Here is a 24,923-nt window from a genome sequence, read left to right as displayed (position 1 = left end):
ATGTAAACCAGCTTTATTTTAAATTGATTAGCGGGTCCTCATCCACATTTTGATCTGTTAGATAAACTATACTTTCTTTGTGGATCTAGCTCCTCTTACTCAGTCTTTTTTAAAAGAAAGCTCCTATTGTTTCTCTTGTTAAAAAGAAAATAACAATTCTGTGAGGCTGAGGAGGGAGAATTGCTTGAGGCCCGTTGGGAGGCCAGCCTGAGCAACAGAGCAAGCCTTCACCTCTACTGAAAAAAAAAAAAAAAAAAAAAAAATTAGCCAGGTATGATGGTGAACACCTAAACTCTCAGCTATTCAGGAGGCTGAAGTGGAAAGATGGCTTGACCCCAGGAGCTTCATGTTGCAACGAGCTATGATCACCCCACTGCACTCCAGCCTGAGTGTTAGAGCAAGACCTCTTACCAAACAATCAGTAATAACAACATATATCATAAGGCTTTGTCAATCAAATAAATTACATTTTCTATTTATGCCCTCCAAAACTGATGATATTTTTGAAACTCAGATGGGTTGCTAATGCTTCACACTGGGTGAGTAATCTATGTGTCTAACTGTGTGAAGGTCACATATATTGACCGTAATTATCCAGTAATCCTGCTGAGACTTTTAGAACCAATGTTAATAAATAGGCATTCAGTTTATCAAAACTAATTTTAGAAATACTTTCAATCATTTTCTCTTAAGTCTCAAGTATAAATTTAAAGTAAATTGACTGAAGGATGATGTGACTGACAGATATTTCTGGACTCAGTGTGACTTATCTCAGTCTCAAACATCTCTACCCCTTTGTTTCAATTCTATTAATCCTGCGGATTTTCGTTTTTGTTTTTTTGTTGTTGTTGTTTGTTTTTTGTTTTGTTTTGTTTTTTTTTTTTTTTTTTTTTACATGACACTCACCCTAGTAGTATCTTGACCATGCCTTGATTTGTCTTAAGTTTAAAGTCAAGCCTTCTGATACATGCAGGTATAATTATATGGCAAGGAATCGTCTCTCACAGACATTTAATAGTGCATCTGTCCAATTCAATCAAAACCATTTTCAAGTTATCACATTATTCAAATAAGGTTTTGAGTCTCTTTTTCACATGCAAACACAATTAACTTGTGACAGTAAATTTTTTACTAATTACAATATATCCATCCATGCAAGCTAATTGCAATACAAATGTTTAGTAACCAATCTGGTGCCTTTGTTTATAATTAATATTGTAAAATTGACATTAAATGCTTCAATATTACAGACATCAGTATAGAAATACTTGATGAACACTCAATTATTTATAAGTGTACATTATAATTCTTACTATATAAAAGCACTTAAATGGAAAGAATGGGCAGGTAAACAAAAGCAAGATATTAATTTTATATTAAAAACATATTTACTTTCTCTTAATGGTCACACCATTATCAGATCCATGATTGAGAGATATGGCACGTAAATTATTATTTATTTAGGACACTCTCTGTCAGCATAGGACTCAGCTGAAAGAATTCCAAACAAATGGTTATAAATAAACCATATGTAGTTTATAGTTATTTTCCTATGATTCCAATAATTGCTTATCTGATCTAGTCTCTCACAGTAAGCAATCCAAAATATAATGGCTATATATAATATTTGTCTTCTTTATGCTAGCTGTATACCACAGATCAATCATTCTGGTGGCTGGCTAAGAGTAGTATTTTTTTGTTTCTTTGCATTAAACATTACCCAATTTTTGCATGTGCATTTTACAAAGCTAATCATAGATTTTAGAAAGGCAAGATAATGCACCATTGGTGGAAAGAAAACACAGGACACACTTTGTTTATAATAAATAATATGTTGCTTTCTTTAAATGAGTAAATATAAAAATCATAGAAATCTAGAACCAGAGAGGACTTTCAACATCATATTCAGTATCATCATTGTATAGATAAACTGAAATAACTTAGTAGTAGATTCAAACTAAGAATTAGTCTTCATAATGGGCATTCCCAGCGTCACTTTACTTAAGATTCATTGCTGCCTTTCACAATGTAATTACGTCTATTATTATAAGCAATAATTAATAGCATTTATGCTTCTACTTATGTACTAAGATTATTGTCCTTGAATTCATAGAAATAAGCCCTAAGATAATGCTTTTCTACTTCTTCTTTTTTCCATTTGATGGGTTTAAGGTATATAAAACCACATTTATTCATATTTTTACAAATATGTGAATTAAATTTTAATTGTAAGAGAAGTTTCAAAATAGATTCATATAAGAAAAGTCACATTTATATTATTGGTTATGTGCTTAATTTTAGATTTTAAAATGTGATTTCATATTTAATCTATTTCATTGCCTCATTGTGATGCAAAGATAATGATGTACATATGTTCACAATATGATATTTTTAACTAAGTAATGTTTGTCATTGAAAATTTTGAAAATAATTAGCAATATAATTTTCATTCTAAATATCAAGGTGATTAGTTTGATAAGGAAATTTAGATGACATTGACATCTATACTAATCGGTTTTCACTCTGAAATAAAGAACTGCCTAAGACTGGGTAATGTATAAAGGAAAGAGGTTTAATTGACATTCAGTTCTGCAGGACTGGGGAGGCCTCAGGAAACTAACAATCATGGTATAAGGGGAAGCAAACACGTCCTTCAAATGGCAGCAGGATGAAGAAATGCACAGTGAACAGGGGAAGCCCCTTATAAAACCATCAAGTCTCGTGAGAACTCACCCTCTGACACGAGAACAGCATGGAGGAACTTCCTCCATAATCTAATCACCTCCCATGAGGTCCCTCCCCCAACACATGGGGATTACAATTTGGATTATAATTCAAAATGAGATTTGAGTGGGGACAAAGAGCTGTACCATATCAGTATCACTAAATAATACTATTATTATTATTATTATTATTATTATTATTATTATGAGACTAAGTCCCCCTCTGTTGCCCAGGTGGAGTGCAATTGTGCGATCTCGGCTCACTGCAACCTCTGCAGCCTAAGTTCAAGTGATTCTCTCACCTTAGCCTCCCGAGTAGCAAGAATTACAGGTACATACCACCATGCCTGGCTGGCTAATTTGTGTATTTTTGGTAAAGAGGAGGTTTCACGATGTTGGCCAGGCTGGTCTGGAAACCCTGACCTCAGGTGATCGGCCAGCCTCGGCCTCCCTAAGTGCTGGGATTAGAGGCGTGAGCTATCGTGCCAGGCAATATTGCTAAATTATATACTGAATTAAAAGATGTGGCCGGGCGCGGTGGCTCAAGCCTGTAATCCCAGCACTTTGGGAGGCCGAGACGGGCGGATCACGAGGTCAGGAGATCGAGACCATCCTGGCTAGCACGGTGAAACCCCGTCTCTACTAAAAATACAAAAAAAAAAAAAAACTAGCCAGGCGAGGTGGCGGGCGCCTGTAGTCCCAGCTACTCGGGAGGCTGAGGCAGGAGAATGGCGTAAACCCGGGAGGCGGAGCTTGCAGTGAGCTGAGATCTGGCCACTGCACTCCAGCCTGGGCGACAGAGCGAGACTCCGTCTCAACAAAAAAAAAAAAAAAAAAAAAAAAAAAAAAAAAAAAAAAAAAAAAAAAAGATGTAATAATTTTCCTACAGCCAGAGCAAACTAAGACATTGGCTTAAAAAATAAAATCAGACTAGGCGGGGTGTGGTAGCTCATGCCTGTAATACCAGCACTTTGGGAGTCCAAGGCAGGAGGATCACGATGTCAAGAGATCGAGACCAGCCTGGGCAACATGGTGAAACCCCATCTCTACTAAATATACAAACATTAGCCGGGTGTGGTGCCACATGCCTGTAATCCCAGCTACTCAGGAGACTGAGGCAGGAGAATCACTTGAACCCGTGAGGCGGAAGTTGCAGTGAGCCGAGATCGTGCCACTGCACTCCAGACTGGGCAACAGAGCAAGACTCCATCTCAAAAAAATAAATAAATAAAAATAAAAAATAAATAAATACAAATTAAAAAAAAAAGACTAAAGGAGTTCCAATAAGATTTTATTAATTTGATATTTAAGTAGTCTGAAATTGCTTTGGACCATGCTATATTTAAGTTTACATTATTTTCTTAAATATGGGGCCCCTAATTATACATATCTGAAAATTAAAGGTAGAAGAAATTCATTTCTTCTTGCCTATGCTCTTTACATTAGTAAATAAATGTAGTCAAACATTCACCTTTGCTAACATATTTTTAATCTTTCTGAGGAGGCCAAAAATATATCCAGGAAGATGCTTTGAGCTGTAGTTGGTGCCAGGTGCCTTCTTTTGGGGAAAGTAGTCATAAAACATAAGTAATAACAATGTGGAAAAGAAAGTGTTTCTGTTGCTCACAGAATAAGCAATATTATTCTGCCGTGTGTTACACTTTATTGCCTGAATGAGAGACACGCTTTTCTGTTAGTTATAGAACACATTCTCTATTGGTTCCACCAACCACAGAAGTAGACCAGGAAAATCAATCGATGTTATAATTATGTGTCGAACAATTACCACAAATTCTGCAATACACCCACAATTACCTTAACTGATCTCCGGAAATTAAAGTTGAAGTAAGCCTTGGTTGTGGCAAAACTATTCACTGTATCACTTTGACAGTTAAACACTACATTTGTTGCATTACCCTTAGAAACAACAAACATAAAATGCAATGATATAAATCACTTGAAATATAGTTTCATGGATTATATTTATCAATAAATCGTAAACACGAGTTTTCAAAGTTAAGAATCCTATTTATTTTCAGGTTAGCATGAGGGTAGTTATTGTTCTCTGAGAGATTTATATTAAAACAGTATTAGACAAAGTATATATGTGACAAATATACTATAAAACAAAGCAGTTCTCTTTAGTATTAAAAAATATATACACCTTAAAGATATTCAGAATCTATTGTTGCAAAATAATTTAGACAATATGCTTTCAACTACAGAGTTAATTAACAGTTACTTTATTATATTTATTTCTGTATAATATATGATACCTTTTATTATAAAAGCAAGTTAATATAATTTTTATATATAAGAACAGTTGGATCCCAAGTTTATATTCCAGTTTAATTTTTAATAATTGTGAACTTTAAATCTACTTTTTCTTACCTTATTAACAGTAGCTATTTGTTATTATCTGCTTATAAATAAGTCACTATGCTTTGCATTATCTCTAATTTTCACATTTCCTTTCTTTTTCTCTTATTTTATATTTACTTATTTATTTATGTATTTTTCACATATTTGTATAAAATATATTCTGACCCCTTCTAAAAGCTCACCATGGAATATGTCATGTAACACAAAAGAGGTATAATTTGAAGTTGAAAATGAAAAGTACAATTAGGGTGATTTGTTAGAAGTGCTATATGAGTTCAGATAGGAAGACTGATCATTCATTCTCACTTGGCAAAGATAAGGGAAATCTTCAGTCATGGAGTGAGTGGCATTTGAATAAGATTTTAAAGATTCTGGAGCTATGACCACATTGTGTAAGTATTTAATTTTCACAACATTTTCTAAGTGATTTCATTTGTGGAAGATGAAACTTAGATTAAGTAACATGAAACTGATACTTGAAAGACTGCTGTGTTGATAGAAGGTCTGTTTGAATAAACCATGCTCTTTAAACTTCATTATAGAAACATTTTCTCAGACTGGTACATTGGTGTTTTATGATTTCCGATAGCATAATAAATATTTTAGTTATATATGCCACAACTAATGTGGTAGTTCAAGATATTACTGCTAAAGGTCATCAGAAATACTTCTAAACACAGTTTATTGCATTTCACAAAGACCATGGGAACTTTAAAGGGGAGAGTGTAAACCTTAAAGTATAATATCTTCAAACTGTAAATCCCTTTTTTTAAAAAATAGGAGTTGTGCCCTAAAAGGGATGGTAAATCATAAACAAAGCTATACATTAACTATATAAGAAAGCAGAGACCATACTCGTGATGTTGGAAGTTATCACCATATTACAAAAACACTGATATGATGTGTGGTTTCCTTAATTTAGCTGTTCCATGCATCTCTCTTTTATGTGATGAATTATTAATACATTTAATTATATATTTTGATAATATAGTAAAATAAATGAAGATCAAAACCATAATTACTTGTATAGTAAATTATATTACAATTTATTTCTGGCATTATTTATATCTAATATTAGTTTTCTTTCTTGCTGTTTGCCTATAAAATAATTGTATAATTAATAATTACAGGAGTTGACAATTTAATTTTACTCTGAGGCAATTTACATATGAATAAATTCAATAGAGACAAAATTTATAATAAACATGTAATTTTATATATAAATAAGGTATTTGGCAATATCTCTTAATGACCAATAAATTTAAATGAATGATAAGATTTAATTAAATTTTTCTCATTTTCTAAAGAGTTTAGTAGAGTGAAAAATGCTTACATTTCCCATTGTGTAAATATAAGCCATAAAAAACCTAACTTGAACTAAAAGCTAAGCAAAACAAAATCTTCAAATATTTTGCTGAACATTGAAAAAATTGCTTTCTAATGCTGCAATTGCTCATATTTTCAGTGGACACCCTTTTCAAGTTATAAATACAAAACAGTATCTAAGGATTACTTAAATTCTAGATATTTACTCTTACTTGATCTCACATTTTCACTTTGAAAGCGTAATACTTTTTTTATGATAAAACTGTCAACAAATTAGATATAGAAGGAATGTAATTCAATGTAATAAAGACTGTATGTCACAAGCTTATAGCTAATATCATACTGAATAGTGAAAAGTTGAAAGTTTTTTCTCTAAGATCAGGAATAAGACAAGGATGTTCACTCTTGCCACTTCTATTCAACACCATACTTGAAGTCCTAGCTAGAGCAAAGGCCAGCTAAATAAAAGACATCCAAATTGGAAAAGAAGAAGTTAAATTGTTCCTGATGGAAGACAACATTATTTTGTGCATAGAAAACCCTAAGACACCATCAAAAAGCTATTAGAACTAACACATGAATTCAGTAAAGTTGCAGGATAGAAAATCAATATAGAAAATCAGTAGCATTCTTATACACTAATAATGAACTATCTGAAAAAGTTAAAACAATCCCATTCACAATACATTTAAACATAAATGAATAAAACACTTACAAATAAACTTAGTTGAGAGAAAAAGATCTGTACAATGAAAAGTACATAGCATTGATGAAAAAATTGAATAAGACACAAATAAGTGGAAAGATAACCATGGTTATGAATTGGAAGACATAGTATTGTTAAAATGTCTATACCATCCAAAACAATATGCGGATTCAATGTAATCCCTATAAAAATACCAAGGGCCTTCTTTATGGGAATAGAATACAATTCTAAAATTTGTATCGAATCTCAAAGCCCCCCAAATAACCAAAGCAATCTTAAGCAAAAAGAACAATGCTAGAGGCATCACACTACCTGTCTTCGAAATATAATATGAAGATATAGTAATCAAATCAGTGTGGTAGTGTCACAAAAACAGACATATGAACCAAAGGAACAGGATAGAGAGCCCAGAAATAAACCCACACATATTCAATCAACTCGTTAGAGATAAAAGTGTCAAGAAAGCACAATGGGGAGAAGACAGACTCTTCAATAAATGATGTTGAAATAACTCGATCACATACAGAAAAATGAAATTAGATCCTTACCCCACAAGATATACAAAAATCAATAAAATGGCTCGAAGACTTAAACAAGACTTGAAACCATAAAATTGTTCAACGAAAATATCAGACAAAGCTCCATGACATTGGTCTGGGAAATGAATTCTTGCATAGGAACCCAAAAGCATTGAGAACAAAGGCAAAAATGGACATTGAGATTATATCAAACTAAAAAGCTTCTGCACAGCTATGAAAATATCAACAGAGCCAGGTGCAGTGGCTCACACCTGTTATCCCAGTGTTTTGGGTAGCCAAGGTGGGAGGATCGCTTCAGTCTAGGAGTTCAAGACCAGCCTGGGGTACACGGCAACACTCCATTCCTACAAATAATAATAATAATAATAATAATAATAATAATAATTAGCCAGGTGTGATGGCATGTGCCTGTGATCCCAGCTCTTCAGGAGACTGACGTGGAAGGATGGCTTGAGCCCAGAAGGTCAAGCCTGCAGTGAGGCATGCTCATGCCACTACACTCCAGCCTGGGTAACAGAGCAAGACCTTGTCTTAAATAAATTAATTAATACATAAATAAAAGTAAAGAGAATATCAAGAGAGAATATACTGAATGGGTGAAACTATTTATAAAGTATGCATCTGATAAGGGGTTAATATCCAAAAATATATAAGCAACTCAATAGCAAAAAAACAAATAATCTGTTTTTAAAAATTGGCAAAGGACCTGAATAGACATTTCTCAGAAAACATACAAATGGACCACAGGCATATGAAAAAACACTCATCATCACTAATCAAAAGAGAAATGCAAATTAAAATGACAATACGATGTCATGTCATACTTAATTGAATGACTATCGTAATAAAGACAATAAATATGGGCGAAGATGTGGAGAAAAAGGAAGCCTTGCACACTGTAGTGATCATGTGAATTAGTATAGCCCTTATGCAAAACAGCATCAAAGTTCATCAAAAAATTAAAAATAGAATTACTATACAGCCAAATAATCCCACTACTGAGTATATACCTAAAAGAAGTAAAATTGGTATCTTGAACTAAACCAAAATGGGATGTATATCTGCACTACAGTGTTAATTGCAATCGTTAAGATATAGAATAAACAAACTAATCAATAAAGAAAATGTGGTATGCATACACAATGGAATACTTTTCAGCCTTAAATAAAAAGAAAAATTCTGTGATTTGCAACAACGTGGATGAACCTAAAGAACATATGTTAAATAAAATAAGGCACAGAAAGACAAATTCTCACCACATATTCTCACTTGTATGTGGAATCTAGGAGTTGAACTCAACAAGATAAACTAAAATAGTGATTATTATGGGCTGGTGGTTGAGGGAGAGATGCTGGTCAAAGGATTCAAAATTTCATTTAGATAAAAGACATAAGTTTATGAAATCTATCTTACAATATGTTGACTGTTATGTATCTTAATATAAATAACCATGCCACCATATTTCAAAACAACATGTAGAAAAAATATGCAATTTTTGTCAATAAATGTATGAAACATGATAAATTCTTAACTGCTTTCAAAAAATAAAGAATAACATTATTTTGTATACAGTAAATATTCAACAAACTGACTGAAAGACATGTTGATAAATAAGTGAGTTATTAGATATACAAGAGGAAAAATACTATATCATTTGAAACACAAGGATTTGAGATATAGTAAGCAACAGAATTCTCTGCCTATTCCAGATATCTTACCGTAAATATACATAGAGAATATTTTAAAAATAATGAGAATATGGAGGTCAATTCTACTTTAAAAATATCAGAATCTAATGGCACGAAATGGATGTTCTAATTGCAGTGTAATTCTGCATTATGTTTGTAAACTATGTGCTCTATGTGCTTTATAGATAATAGATAAAAACATTTTTCTTTTGATTCTAAGTATTTAACTTAAAGAAGTCAGGCTTGAACTTTTTACTACTAGATTGTCAAACCTTTATGTATTTCCATAATCATCTCATGAGATGGACCTCTTCAGGGTGGTCATTAGAATGATGGCTATAGTCTTCTGATAGGAACAAAACAAATTTCTTAATTTCTTTGGTTTGGCTAAATTCAACAGGAGATGCCAGCTGTTTTCTTAAATAGTAGCAGAAGATGATAAAGACTCTCCTCACAGTGTTCACTTACTGTTTTTTTTCACTGACACCTCCATTGCAATAGTTCTTCAGCTATCAACTCCAGTGCAGGTCTCTGTAAAGCCTTCAGCTCATGATGAATCTGGGGCCTGGAAAGTGAAGTAAAAGGATATGGCTTTAATGAGTTTAATGAGGAATGGCCAAGATTGTTTGCTTCCTTCTTCTTTATCATGTCTGAAGACAGAAGTCAGTAAATGAGAATTATAACATGAATGACATGAGAGACATACAGATGAATCGTATCTAAATTGAGGTAGAAACAGATATTAAAAACATCTTATGAACTAAGGTATGGAAATGAATATCTAATTAAGTATTATGATTCGTCATTAGAGAAAACAGTAGAAACATGGCTTTACATTTCTCTGTTACAAGGAATAATTACAAGTGGAAAGCTTTTAACAAAGGTGTTGTTTTTAAAACTTATTAAAATATCAAAGAATGAAATAAGTTTATGCCTTTGAATTCAGAAATTTCAATAATTTAAGGTAACTGGAGAGAGAGTTTCAAGGAAGTTGCAATATAAGGAATGCCCCTGAGAGTGGAAACAAGCCTTGGGCATCTCCAGGAAGAGAGTTTGACAGCAATGGAACAAGTTATAATATTGAAGAAATCCATTGAAAACATACATGATTGAAAGCTTTGCTAAATATTGTTAATAATCAAATACACGATGACTTTTTATCTTAAAATGTCATTTTTTTTTCATATAACATATGTCTATGTTCTAGTTTTTATTTAAGGCTGTTCTATATATATATATAATTAAATTATGCTGTCTTTGGTCTAATATTGTGTCACTTTTATATATAATTGGAAAGTAAGCTAGATACAATGATTATATTACTTCAGGACAGACAACAACCAGTGGCATGTACATGAAATGTTTTAATAAATACTTAAAGGAAAGGTCTAAACTTCAAAAGCCTATAGGCATCAATGCCTTTATGCTAGTGTCATGTGTTTCCATATATTAATTCTACTCACATTATATATATTTCCCACATTTGATGAATCATGATTACCACTCCCCCTCCTTTTTTTTTACTACTAGGTTGCCAGTTTATTATAAATAATTACAACTTAGGAATCACGAGATGGGAGAGATGGATAGGGAAATGTATGTGGGAGGGAGGTAAGAACATCCATGCTCTCAGGCAGCCCAACTTCCCAGCACTTCAATGCATTCACCAGCCTGGAAACATGATGAACTTTTGAACTTTATTACCATACATACTATCAGGTCATTTTCATAAAAAGTACATTATAGAATACTTGGATACAGAAACATTTATGAAAATATAACTGTAAAAATGTAATCTAAAGCTACACCTTCTTTTATTTAATGGTGTTTCCATAAAATTTTGTTAGTATGAAATGACAGAAGCTAAAGTCATGCATAATTAAAACTTTGGACCAAAAGATTGTATAGACTTGACTGATCAAATACAAAATAAATTGGCATATGTAGAACTAAATAACAGCCTAATAAGCAAAAAACACATTTCTCCCTGAATATGTGGTAGTTTGATATCGTGGTCACAAAATGAACATGTTTTTTTTATATCTGATTACCTACATCATAAGTATTGTTTTCATTATTCTTATAATCCTTTATGGCTCATAATAGATCACGTTTTCTATTAGAAATATTTTTTTTTTATTCAGAACTTTTGTAAACTAGGTAATAACATTAAAATGTTTGAAAATAAGTGCAATTTGTTTGAGGAAACTGAGTTATTTCCTACTAGCTATATTCCCAAAATCAAAGACATCATATTGAAATTCCCTTTGTATGTTATAAATTTAGCACATACTGTTTGCATAGCTGTGAATATTTTTACAACCTTATATTATCAGAATTAAAATAACTTGAATTAATATTACTGCCCAAATGATGATACAAATGTCATATATATGTATATGTAATATATAATATTTATGTATCTATTACAGAAATTAAATACAGACTCTAATAAACTAAATAAAAACAGTAAGAACAATATTTGACCCAATAGCTGATAATCCTGAGGAAATTAAAAATGCAAAGAACAGTTAAAATTGGGTAGTTGATGAAGAAAACACTTACTAGTGTACATCAAATACTTAGATATCATGTATTGAAGGTATATAAGTATAAGCTTTTATATTTTCACCCAATAATCGAGATGAAGATTGTGATATAGTTAGACACAAACAATAGCATTTCATAATATCTCCAGATATGAAATGCAGAAGAATGTTAAAGTAATGTTGTGTTTATAAGCAGAAAGAATACTAAGAAAACAGTGAGCTTACAAGCCAGAAACTTGAGGGAGCTTAGAACCATCTACTAAGGAAACACATACAATAAGATAATATAAATTTTGTAGAGATTAATTTTTTTATAGATTATGCATCAATCAATGTTGTCTATACCATCTTGGCATTCTAATCAGAACATTTTGCAAGGATCTAATTAGAAAATAATTTTAAACAACTCATCTAAGTTATCAACACAACCTACATTGGATGGATATTTTGAACACTATGACATCAGTAAAAATTACAAACAAAAGTTCTTCATAATAGATCTTATAATCTAGTGGTAGAAGACAGACAAAATGTTTTAAAATGAGTAAACTATAAATTATGTATTTATAATGAGTTCTGTGTAAAATTTGTTTAAATAAAAAAAGAATAGGAGAATGAATCAGGAGTGTGAACTACAGTGTTGGAAATTTTTAGTGAAGATAGTAAAGGTAACACTAAAAACTTAGTGCTTTAAGAATAAACTCACAGGGGAGAGAAAGTAGGGAGAGATAGTAACCTTCCACAATTTGCAGGGAAACAGATTCTTGGAATAAAAAAGAGACAATATATAGGTCTTATGGCTTGGCATCCTTAAGAAAAAGCAAGAAAGCACCTATGATGAAAGCAGAGAGAATGAAGAGGAGATTCATATAAAATAAATTTATACAGGTAAAAGCAGGACAGATTACATAGGGCTTTTGGAAAGACTATGGCTTTTATTCAGGGTAAGATATCTTAATTTGGAAGATGTTGAGCAAACTGAGTAAATTTTGAGTCAATGGTCTTCTTGACACTGACCTGAGCAATGATTTTTTTTTTTTTTTTTTGGTTATGAACCCAAAAGCACAGACAACAATAGACAGAAATAGACATGTGGTATTACATCAGATTGAAAAGCTTCTGCACAGCTAAGTTAATATTCAACGGAGTGGGGAGACAGTGTACAGAATGGGAGAAAATATTTGCAAAACATATATCTTATAAGGGGTTAATGTTAATAATATATAAAACATTCAAGCAACTCGGTAGCAAGAAAACAATCTGATTTTTAAAAATGGGCACAATTCCTGAATAGACGTTTCTCAAAAGAAGACATACCAATGGGCAACAGAGGTATAAAAATAAGTTCATTATCACTAGCAATCCAAGAATTGCTAGTTAAAAGTATAATGGGATATCACTTCACATCTGTTAAAATGGCTATAATTAAAAAGATAAAAGATATGTTTTGGTGAGTATGTGGAGAAAAGGAAACTCTTGCATACTGTAGGTGGGAATGTAAATTAGTACAGTCATTATGTAAAACAGTATTGAGTTTCCTCAAAAATTAAAAGTAGAACTGCTGCCATATGATACAGCAATCCCACTACTTAGTATATATACTAAGAAAATGAAATCAGTATCTTGAAGAGATATTGGCACTCCAGTGTTAATTGCAGCATTATTCATAATCACCAACATATGCAATTGACTTAAATATTCATCAATGCATGTATGAATAAAGAAAATGTGATATATATATATATATACTCACAATTGGAAGGAAATCCTATCCTATGCAACAACATCAATGATTCTGGAGGACATTAAATTATGTTAAACCAAGGACATAAAGACAAACACTACATAATCTCATTTAGATGTGGAATCTACAAAAGTTGAACTCATTTAAGTAGAGAACAGAATGGGGGTTACCAGGCACTGGGGTTGGGGATTTGAAAGATTCAACAAAGGATACAACATTTCATTTAGACAGCAGGGTTAACTTTAAGAGATCTATTGTGCAACATGGCGACCATAGTTAGTAACAATGTTTATATTTAAAAAAATCACTGAGTAGATTTTAAGTGTTCCTATCACAAAAAAAGATGATGATATGAAGTAATATGTCTTAATTATCTCTATTTGACCATTCCACAATGTCTGCATATTTAAAAACATCATGTTGAACATGATCAATACATACAATTTTCTTTGTCAATTGAAAAAATAGAAAAAAAGAAAACTATACAATGGAGGAAAGATTTTTTACTTTTATATCTTTTATTGTATTTTACTTTTATACATTATCATGTATACATTTACTATTAATATTTTTCATATGTACATATTCTAAAACTGCAAATAAATTACACTTAAATTATCCCCTAGTAGGAAGATCCTTGAACTTAATTCACACACACACACAAACTCATGATGACAACCAGGTGAATAAGATTATACTAACAATGAGTATTGATTTCAGTGAATAAAGGTAGCAAATGTTATTTTAGCTTATAAAAATTAGCATCACAATAAATAAAGATGTTGCTTTGTTAAAGCTGGAAAATGCAATATGAAAAGAACAATCTGAAGCAAAAGTGAAACAAAATCTGTCAGTGTTTTGTTTTGCCTTTTATGATGTAAGGAAACCATTGTGCTACTACATGCAATAAAGAAAGTACATATTTTGCTTTCAGTTGTACAGTGGCTATCCATCAGAGCTATCCAAAGTAAAGTTCTAAGAAAAATAAAGCTTGTAATAGAAATTTTGCTTCATGAGGTGCTGCTGCTTTTGCAACTACTTTTTTTCTCTAGGCTAATTCTTCCTTTTCTATCAGTTCCAGACTTATGCCTTCTTATTTCAATCTGGCAGCCTGCGCTTGCCTTCCCTTCTGCTTCCAATCTACTGTCTCTTTTCCTCTAAATAGGTTTCCCATGAGTTCTCGATGTAATACTTTTGCCCGAGGCTTACTACATTCTCATTTCTGAGTAATTTCATGGAAAATCGTAGTTGCTGTTCCTCTGTTTTTGTTTTACTTTTCTTTACATTTCTATTATTGATTTAGAACTGTTTAAATTTTGCTAGATCTTACGTTTTGCTTAGTATATTCGTAAATCAAAGAAAATGACCTTGACAAGTCTCAAATCATTTCAGGAGGTTTTCTTGCTAAAGGTTTTTAAGCAATTTTTTTAAGACTATGAAGGGGAATAAAAACCCAGCACTGATATTTTAATATGATCAACTGGACCTGTGTATTAGTATGCTGAGTCTGCTGTAACAAAGTACTACAGATCGGGTGGCTTAAACAATAGAAATTTATTTTCTCACTGTTCTGGATGCTAGAAGTTGGATCCCTCTGAGGGCCATGAGGCATGTGTCTATTTCAGATCTCTGCCCCTGATTTATGGATAGCTGTCTTCTCTCTCTCTGTGTCCGCACAGTGTCTTGACCTTGTATGTGTCTGTGTCAAAATTAACTACTTGAGGCTGGGTAATTTATGAAGAAAAGACGTTTGATTGGCTCATGGTTCCAGAGGCTATACAGGAAGCACAGCTGGGGAGGCATCAGGAAACTTACAATTGTGGTGGAAGGTGAAGGGTAAGCAGGCACCTTCTACATGTCTGGAGCAGGAGGAAGAAAGAAAAGGTGGAGGTGCTACACACTTTTAAACAACCAGGTCTCACGAGAACTCCCTATCATGAGAAAAGCAAGAGGGAAGTCCACACCCATCATCCAATCACTGCCCACTAGGCCCCTCCTCCAACACTGGGGATTATACTTTTTTATTGTTATATATTTTTTTATTTTATTTTGAGACAGAGTCTCACTCTGTCACCCAGGCTAAAGTGCAATGTCATGATATCAGCTCACTGCAGCCTCCACCTCCCAGGTTCAAGCAGTAATACTGCTTCAGCCTCCAGAGTAGCTGGGACTACAGGTGCGCACCACCACACCAGGATAATTTTTGTGTTTTTGGTAGAGCCTGTGTTTCATCATGTTGACCAGGCTGCTCTCAAACTACTGGCCTCAAGCAATCCAACTGTCTCAGCTGCCCAAAGTGCTGGGATTACAGGTGTGAGCCATTACACCCAGCCTATAATTTGACATAAGAGTTGGGTGAGGACACAGATCCAAACCATATCAGAGGATAACAATCATACAGGATTAGAGTACACTCTAATGACATCATTTTAAATTAATGACCTCTTTAAAGACCCTATCTCCAAATGCAATCACATTCTGAGTTATGGGGATTAAGGCTTCAACATGTAAACATTTGGGTGGGCACAATTCAACTCATAACACCTAGGTTATCTTCAGCATCAAATTTACTACCACAAAACAGAAATGACATTTAAAAGGGAAGGTTTGGAGTGACCTAAGTAAGAAAAATTTAATCAAAGCCAGCAATGAAAAAAATACTTTCCTCTGAGGATCGAGAATTGTGGTGCTCAGACACATTTTTGCAACGAAGCCATATTGTTTAGGCCTTGATTAATTAATTTAACAGTTTATAGGTGCCATACACATGCTTACCTTCAAAAATGATGTCATCTCCTAGGATATTTCGTAGTTTTTGGAAGTCTTGTTCTTTAGAGTTCAGGTAAATAAATAATATAATATGTATGGTACCAGCAGAGAATGCTATATTTTTTCTTCTCCTTTAACCCATTCAAATTTTCATTTTATTTATTTTTTGATTCCCTCAGTTCAGATTCAGTTTGTGCCAGATTTCCTTTCCATAAAGGAGCCATCAGTGTTTTCCAAGTATATATGCAATACCCATCAATTAATTGATAATCTAATGAATTATCATTTTAAGGAAAGTTCACATTCTCCTGCAATCATAGATCTTTCTTCTATTATGCACATTAGTAGACACGGTGTAGATGACTTGTATTGGTTTCCTATTACTGTTATAACAAATTTTCACAAGCCTCATGAATCAAAATCACAAAAATTTATTTTCTTACCATTTCTGACTGCTGGACAGTCAGCAGTCCAAAATGTATCTCACTGGGCTAAAATATTTGCTCAAAATCAGGGTGGACTAAAATCAGGGTGTCAGTAGGACTGTTTATCCAGTAATACATAGCAGATAATCCATGTCCTTGATTTTCCAGCTCCCAGAGACTTCCTGGTTCTCATTTTCTCTTCAAATCCAGCAATGGTTGGGTCTTTCCCATGCTGCATCACTTTTACTTTGTTTCTTCCCTGACTGTTGGGATACAACGAGCCAATACAGGTAATCCAGGATCATCTCTCAATCTCAAGGTCACCCTAGAAAACTTAATTCCATTTACACTCTTAATTTTTTCTTACCATGTAACATAACATATTCAACAGTACTTAGGTTTAGAATCTGGGCATATTTGCCAGTAGAAGGAGTTATTCTGCCTACCACAGGGCTGCAATCCAAGGACTGTCTGAACACAGATTCTAAATGGAGACATGCTAAATACAAAGTAAAGACTAAGCACTTAATAATTGAATGCGATTATAACATTACCATTCTTGTTGTCATTATCATTATTATATGAAGGTGAACAGTACTAGATAGTGGAGATTTGATAAAGTGGTTGTAATTTGATGAAGTGGTGAGAATGAAGTCATCATCAACATGTCTAGTGTGGGTACATGGCTGTGTAAAGTAGGGGAAGCAGCATTTGGATAACTTGTAAGAAATCAAAGACTGTGCATTTTTTAGCAAATATTTTCCTGCAGACAAATATGTAGAACAGTAAATACAAACAGAATCTGCAAATAGTAACTACTAAATATAGGAAAGTTTTTCCATAAAGAAGTATAAAGGGTCCCTTCACAGATGCCACAGCAAAGCTGATAAAGGCAGAAAGTGCATCAGCAGACTCAATTTCATTACTTAGAATGTTTGTTTGTTTGTTTGTTTGTTGTTTGTTTTTACCAATCCATACATAGGCTTCAGAGTTTAATATTCAGCAATACTGGGTGACTGGCGACTGTCAGTCAGGTCGTGGTCCTAGTGCCCACAGGGTGACTATGGAGAACCTGAGGCACAACTTTCTCTCAATTTAGTGTTCACCTACAAACCCAAACTGCTGCATTTATCCATGTGACATGGTTCTGGGCTTTTCCCAGCTTTATCACCATCATGAACATCTGCCTACTAATGGAGTCTTGCTATAAATGAATTGATTCTTCAGGGAAAAACTACCAAGAAGGTATCTATAAGCATAAAATTCAATTGATGGCATATTTTAGATGAGTTTACCAAAAAAAATCCTATAGCTTGCTTTATTCATTCTTCTTTCAAGATATGGACAAAGAAACCACGTGAATCGTCACAGTAATATAGTTTAAATTTTAACAAATTATTTTATAGTAGGTTATGAGAGAGTTAAAAATATTCTATAAAAATTAAAAGTGTAAAAACCAAAAATTGCAACAGGGACTGTAAAAGTTATAAAAAAACAAGTAAAAGTAAAACTTTCTCATGGCAACTTCTAAAACCACTCTTTTTAATTCCTAAGCAGGTTTGGTGGAAATTGTTGCTTATGCAAACAAGCATCTCACAGAAAAAACTACTTTTGCTTGACAAAAATGTGAAAATTCTAGTCTGAAAAGGTGGCTTTCCATGAAGTTATACATAATGAAAATATGAAGCTAGAGAATATGGCAGTTTACCATCTGACCATATATTAATAGTTCAGTGTTATAATCAAAACTCTACAGGAACTTCTAGGAAAATAATTATTTTTAAAGAAGTGAAAACTTAATTTGATACTTCAAGAACTAGGCCTACTCTTAAGGGAATATTAATGCAAACACTTTAAAGTTACTTTGCAATATGTTTTGATTTAGGTTTATGAGCAAGAGTTGGCCAAAACAGAACTAACAGTTTACAGGAACTATCGATTCCAACTTATAAAAGTTAAATTTAAACAATATGAAATCGTTTAAAATTTAAACTTGTAAACTTAGGTAGCGATGGAAACGCTTATTTATAGGGATGGAAAAGATTATTAAGATATATTAATGTTTGAATATTTAGATCACGTAAAACTAAAATTCTATTTGGCACAATAGATTACCATCAACGATAACAACATTAATAAAACTGTCATTTATTAAATATATTAAATATATACATTTCAGAACCTTTACTTGGTACTTAAAATATAATGCTAATAAAAAACCTCAAAAATAATTGCAATGAAGTAGTTTGTTTTGAAATTAAGGAAACAAGTTTTACAAAGATTAAAAATTCATTCATTAACCTTATTCAATCTTGATCTCCTGAAAATATTATCTGGAAACTTTATGTTTATTTACATATAGCTTTAGAAAACCTTTTCTTATGTCTGAGGGACATAGTATGAACAAAACATCAAAAAGTTCGCTTTAAGTGGCAATGTCTTTAAAGAAGAAAATTAAAAGCCTCAACTAAACATAACTTTTGCAGTATCTTGAGTTTGCCGTGTATTCCTGAAAGGGTGACACATGGGAAGTCTTTAGCAACTTAAAGCCGCAGCTCATGCAGAATTACATACTTTTTCTCCTAGGCAAAAAACATTCAAATCAGCAACATTGCACCTTTCAATTTTCAATTTAAATCAATATTCCATTATTTTTTAAAACACATTAATCATATAAAATGTGTTAAAATATTGGTATTAGTTCTTTTTTAAATGGTTGATGAAATTCAGTAGTGAATTCATCAGATTCTGGGATTTTCTTTGATGGGAAATACTTTAGTACTGCTTTTATCTTATTATTGCCTTTTTCAAGTTCCCTACTTCTTTATGGGGCAATCTTGGTGGGTTGAAGGCGTCCAGAAAATGTATCCTTTTTTTTTGAAGTTTTCCTATTTGTTGGTGTAATAGTCTTTAATGATCCTTTGTATTTCTGCACGTGTAATGCTTCCCTTTTCATCTCTCATTTCATTTATATGGGGCATCCATCTCTTTTCTTAGTTAATCTAAAGTTTTGTCAATTTTGTTCATCTTTTCAAAAACCCGATTTTTCAATTTGTTGAACTTTTGTATTTTTCTTAGTCTCAATTTCATTTATTTATGCTCTTATCTTTGTTATTTCTTTTCTTTTACTAGTTTTGAATTTGGTTTGTTCTTGGTTTTCTAGCTATTTCAGGTGCAATGTTAAGCTATTTGTAGTCTTTCCATTTTTACAGTGTAGACATGTATTACTATAAACTTCCCTCTAAATACCACCTTTATTATATACCATAAATTCTGCTACACATTTCTGTTTTTACTAGATTTCAATAATTTTTAAAATTTTTCATTGACCCATTGGTCATTTAGAAGCATGTTGTTTAATTTCCATGTATTTGTACAGTTTCCAAAATGTCTCTTGTTATTGATTTCTTATTGTATTTTGTCGTGGTCAGAAAGTATACTCGATAAAATTTTGACTATTTTTAACTTCTTGAGACTTGTTTTATAGCCTACAATACGGTTATTACTAGAGAACGTTTCACGTGCTGATAAGAAAAAAATGTGTATTCTGGAGCAGTTGGATATAATGTTCTGTAATACCTGTCAGATCTATTTTGTCTGGAGTGCAATTTAATTTCAATGTTTCTTTGTTGGTCTTCTCTCTGGACAATCTGTCATTTGTCAAAAGTGGTGTGTTGAATTATCCTACTACTATTATATTAAAGTCTATTTCTCCCTTTAAAGCTATTAATATTTGCTTTATATACTTGGGTGCTCTGGTGTTGGGTGCATATCTATTTACAATTGTTGCATCCTCTTGTTGAATTGACCCTTTCATCATTATATAATAACCTGCTTTGTCTCTTTTTACAGTTTTTGACTTAAAGTGTATTTTATTTGATGTATGTATAGCTACTCCTGATCATTTTGCATGGGCTATCATTTTCGCTTCAGTTAATGTGTGTCTTTATGGGTAAAGGAAGTTTCCTATAGATAGCATATATATATGATATCTACTTATATACTCAGATAAAAATATATATATATATGGATCTTATATGTTTAATACAAGCAGCATATATATATATTTAATATTAGCAGCATATATATGGTGCTATATATGACCTGTATGTATATACACGTCTTGTATGTTTAATCTATTCAGTCACTCTATGAATTTTACTTGGAGAACTTAATCCATTTACATTCAATATTTTATTGATAGGTTAGGCTTTACTACTGCCATTTCGTTACTTGTTTCCAAGCTGCTGTGCAACTTTTTTTTACTGTCTTCTGTTGTACTTAAGTAACTTCTTTGGTAAATATATTTTAGCTTATTGTTTTAATTTTTAGTGTATCCCAGGATGGAAGGATGGCTCATCACATGCAAATATGAAAATGTGATGAGTCACATGAACTCTGAAAAAGGATTTGATAAAATTCAACATTCCTTCGTGACAAAAACCCTCCACAATGGATATAGAAAAGAAATACTTCAACACAATGAAGGTCACATATAACAACATCAGCTAACACCATGTTGAACAGGAAGAATATTGAAAGCCTTTCTACCAAGATCTGGAACAAAACAAGGATGTTCACTTTCATTAGTTTTATTTAATATTGTATCAGAAGTCCCAGCCAGAGCAATTAGGCAACAGAAAGAAATAAATAATATCCAAATAGGGAAAGTAGTAGTCAAATTACCCTTGATTGCAGATGACATGATCTTATATTTAGAAAAACCTAGACTTTACCAAAAAACACTTAAATGAATAAACAAATTTAATGAAGTTGCAGGATACAAAATAAACATACAAAAATCAGGAGCATTTCTATATGCTAGCAGTGATCGATCTGAAAAATAAAAATAAGAAAGCAATACCACTTACAATAGCCAAAAAAACCCCAAATACTTAGTAATACATTTCACCAAAGAAGTGATAAATCTCTACAAGGAAATGCATAAAACACTGGTGAAGAAATTGAAGAGAACACACACTCAAGAGAAAGATATCCCATGCCCATGAATTGGAAGAACTATTATTGTTAAAGTATCTATATTACTCAAAGCAATTTACAGAATTGATGCAATCTCTAACAAAATACGAATGACATTCTTCACAGAAATAGAAAAACATTTTTTAAATTTATATGGAACCACAAAAGACTTTAAATACTTGAAACATTTCTCAGCAAGAGGAACACCTGGCTTCAAAATGAGTAACCAAACTATAGTAAGCAGTATGAGTAACCAAAGCTATAGTAACCAAATCTGCATGAATGAGAGAAAATATTTGCAAACTATCCATCTGGAAAGGAATCAATAGCTAGAACATATAAGAAACTTAACAGAAAATCATAATAATAATCTGATTAAAAAATTGGTAAAACCCTGAATAGATAGATATTTCTCAAAGAAAACCTTACAAATGGCCAACATGTTTATGAAATAATGCCCAACATCACATCACTAATCATCAGGCAAGTGCAAATCAAAACCACAAAATCAAATCAAATCAAAATCTCACCTGAGTTAGAAAGGCAATTCTCAAAAAAAAAAAAAAAATAACTAATGCTGGTGATAATGTGGAGAAAGGGGAATGCTCTTAACACTGTTGGTAGAAATTTAAAGTCGTACATCCAATATGGAAAACCCTGTGGATGTTACTCAAAAAATTAATACGGAACTGCCATATGATCAAGCAACCCCACTGCTGGGTATATATTCAAAAAAAAAAAAAAGGGGGGGGGAATCAGAATCTCAGAATGACATTTGCATTCCCATATTTATTGCAGCGCTATTCATGATAGCCATGATATGGAATCAACCTAAGTGTTCATTAATGGATTAATGGGTTTAAAAAAGATGGCATACACATACAATGGCATATTATTCAGACATAAAATGAAGTTAAATTGTGTGATTTGCAGCAACATAGATGGAGCTGGAGGCCATTATGTTAAATGAAATAAGCTAAAAACAGAAAGATAAATATAACAGGTTCTCACTGGTGTGTGGGAGCTAAAAAAATGGATCTCATGCAAGTAGAGAGTAGAATAGTGGTAACCAGAGGCTCAGAAAGGAAGAGGACAGAGAAAAATAAACAGAAAACAGTTAATTGATACAAAATTTAGTTAGATAGAAGGAATAAGTTCTTGTTCTCAATAGTACAGTGTGGAAATTATAGTTAAGTATAATTTATGACATGTTTCAAAACATCTGGAAGAATTCTGATATTCCCAACACAAGGAATAGATAAATGTTTGAGGTAATAGATACTCTAATTACTCCAATTTCATCGTTACGCATTATATACATGTTTCAAAATACACATGTAACCACATAACATATACAACTTTGATATATAAATTTAAAAATCCAAAAGGTAAAGTTTTGGATGTGAACTTCATTATATAACAGGGATTCTCCTCTCTCTAACTGCACATTGGAAGTATCTAGGAGCTGTTTAAAAATATTGATTGCCCTGGTCTCGCCTTAGAACAATTGATTCGGAAACTCTGGTGGTAGAGTCCAGAATGGGTACCTATAGTATTCACAGTTGACTCTGCGAAAACTGAAATTTGAGAACAACTGGAAACCTCATGAATTAGATTTACATGTAGTAGGGTTTAGAGTTTTCTTTTAAATTAATTCTGTCATGTTGTCATTTTGTATGTTGCAGTTTGTAAAACAAATCTCAAAATAGTGTCTCATTTACTTTTTTTGCCCTACACATTTGATGAATCTTCAAAATCTGTGAAGGACACATAAAATCATTCTAACAAAGCATATTTTAATACCATAATATAGATTTATACTTTCACAGTTTTATTGAATATAAATACTTAGAAGTGACTGCAGCAAAGTTAATTTCAGACAAATACCTATTTTCAATAATAACCACAATTTTGAAAGTAAAAGCAAAAGCAAATTAATAGTATGCTCTTTCTATATTTTAATAAAGTCTATCTGGTGGTTTGCATCATCATCAAAATAGAAACACTTTATTTACATTCAAAAACACATTTTAAACTATTTAAAATGCTACCAATTCCATTACAGATATATTTGAAATTTATATAATGCTAATATAACCTAATATAGCTAACATTCTTGGTTAACATAATAGGGTAAAAAAAGATATTTGTTTTAAGCAGCAGTATAATATAGTAGTTTGATTCAAGATCTCTGGACTTAACCTGTTGAAGTGTCACATGCAATAATTTATTAGCTGTGATAATTTAGGCAAGTCACTTATCCAACACATGGAGGTATGAATACTCATAGGTAGTTTTAAATGTTCAATAAGATTTATAGGTAAAGCTTTTAAAACATTACCTTGCCCATTATAAGTATTGAAACCAATTTTTGCTCTTCCTAATTTAAAACTGAGACATATTATTATGAGAAACATCAATAGAGTTTCTATGATCACCATTTCCCTCTCATTATACAGTATATAAGTCTGAAAACCAAAGGAACGGAGTAGGAATGCCCCTACTTACCATTATTCCTAATGAACAACTTGGGGAATATATTCTTGTTTCCACAACTTTAGGCTGTTTGGGTCTAGAAGTCCTATTGACAGAGGAGTAATTCATGCACCAGGGAAAATAGAAAGAGTTCCATTAAACTTTCAGTCATGGCTATGGGCCTTTCTCCTTGGGCTCTTTGTGCCAAGAGATGAGCAAGAAGTAAAATAAATTCTCTCCTGGCTGGGTGAAGAACTCTATTCTTCAGAAAGAGGTGAAGTTATTCTTATCGAATGACAAAGGAAATAATACATTCGGCTTGAAGATCACCTACTAAAACCATTCTTGCTGTTCCCCTCCTTAAATGTAATAAGTACAGCAGCCTGAAACTATAAAGAGCTTGGTTACCAATGGCCACCAGCCACCAGATAAGTATATCACTCCAAGAATCTGGATATCCCACCAGTTAAGTCGCCTAGATCAGGAGAGATGCTATTCAAAGGTGATGTGAACCTAGAATGAGTGGTATAGAAGGTAGGCCAGCTGCTGTGACAGGGACTATATATATATATATATATATATATGTGTATATATATGTGTATATATACGTATATATA

Source organism: Rhinopithecus bieti, unplaced genomic scaffold (genome assembly GCF_001698545.2).
Source record: "Rhinopithecus bieti isolate Rb0 unplaced genomic scaffold, ASM169854v2 scaffold_18644, whole genome shotgun sequence".
In the NCBI taxonomy this organism is placed as follows: domain Eukaryota; kingdom Metazoa; phylum Chordata; class Mammalia; order Primates; family Cercopithecidae; genus Rhinopithecus; species Rhinopithecus bieti.
Note: the sequence above shows the minus strand (reverse complement) of the source record.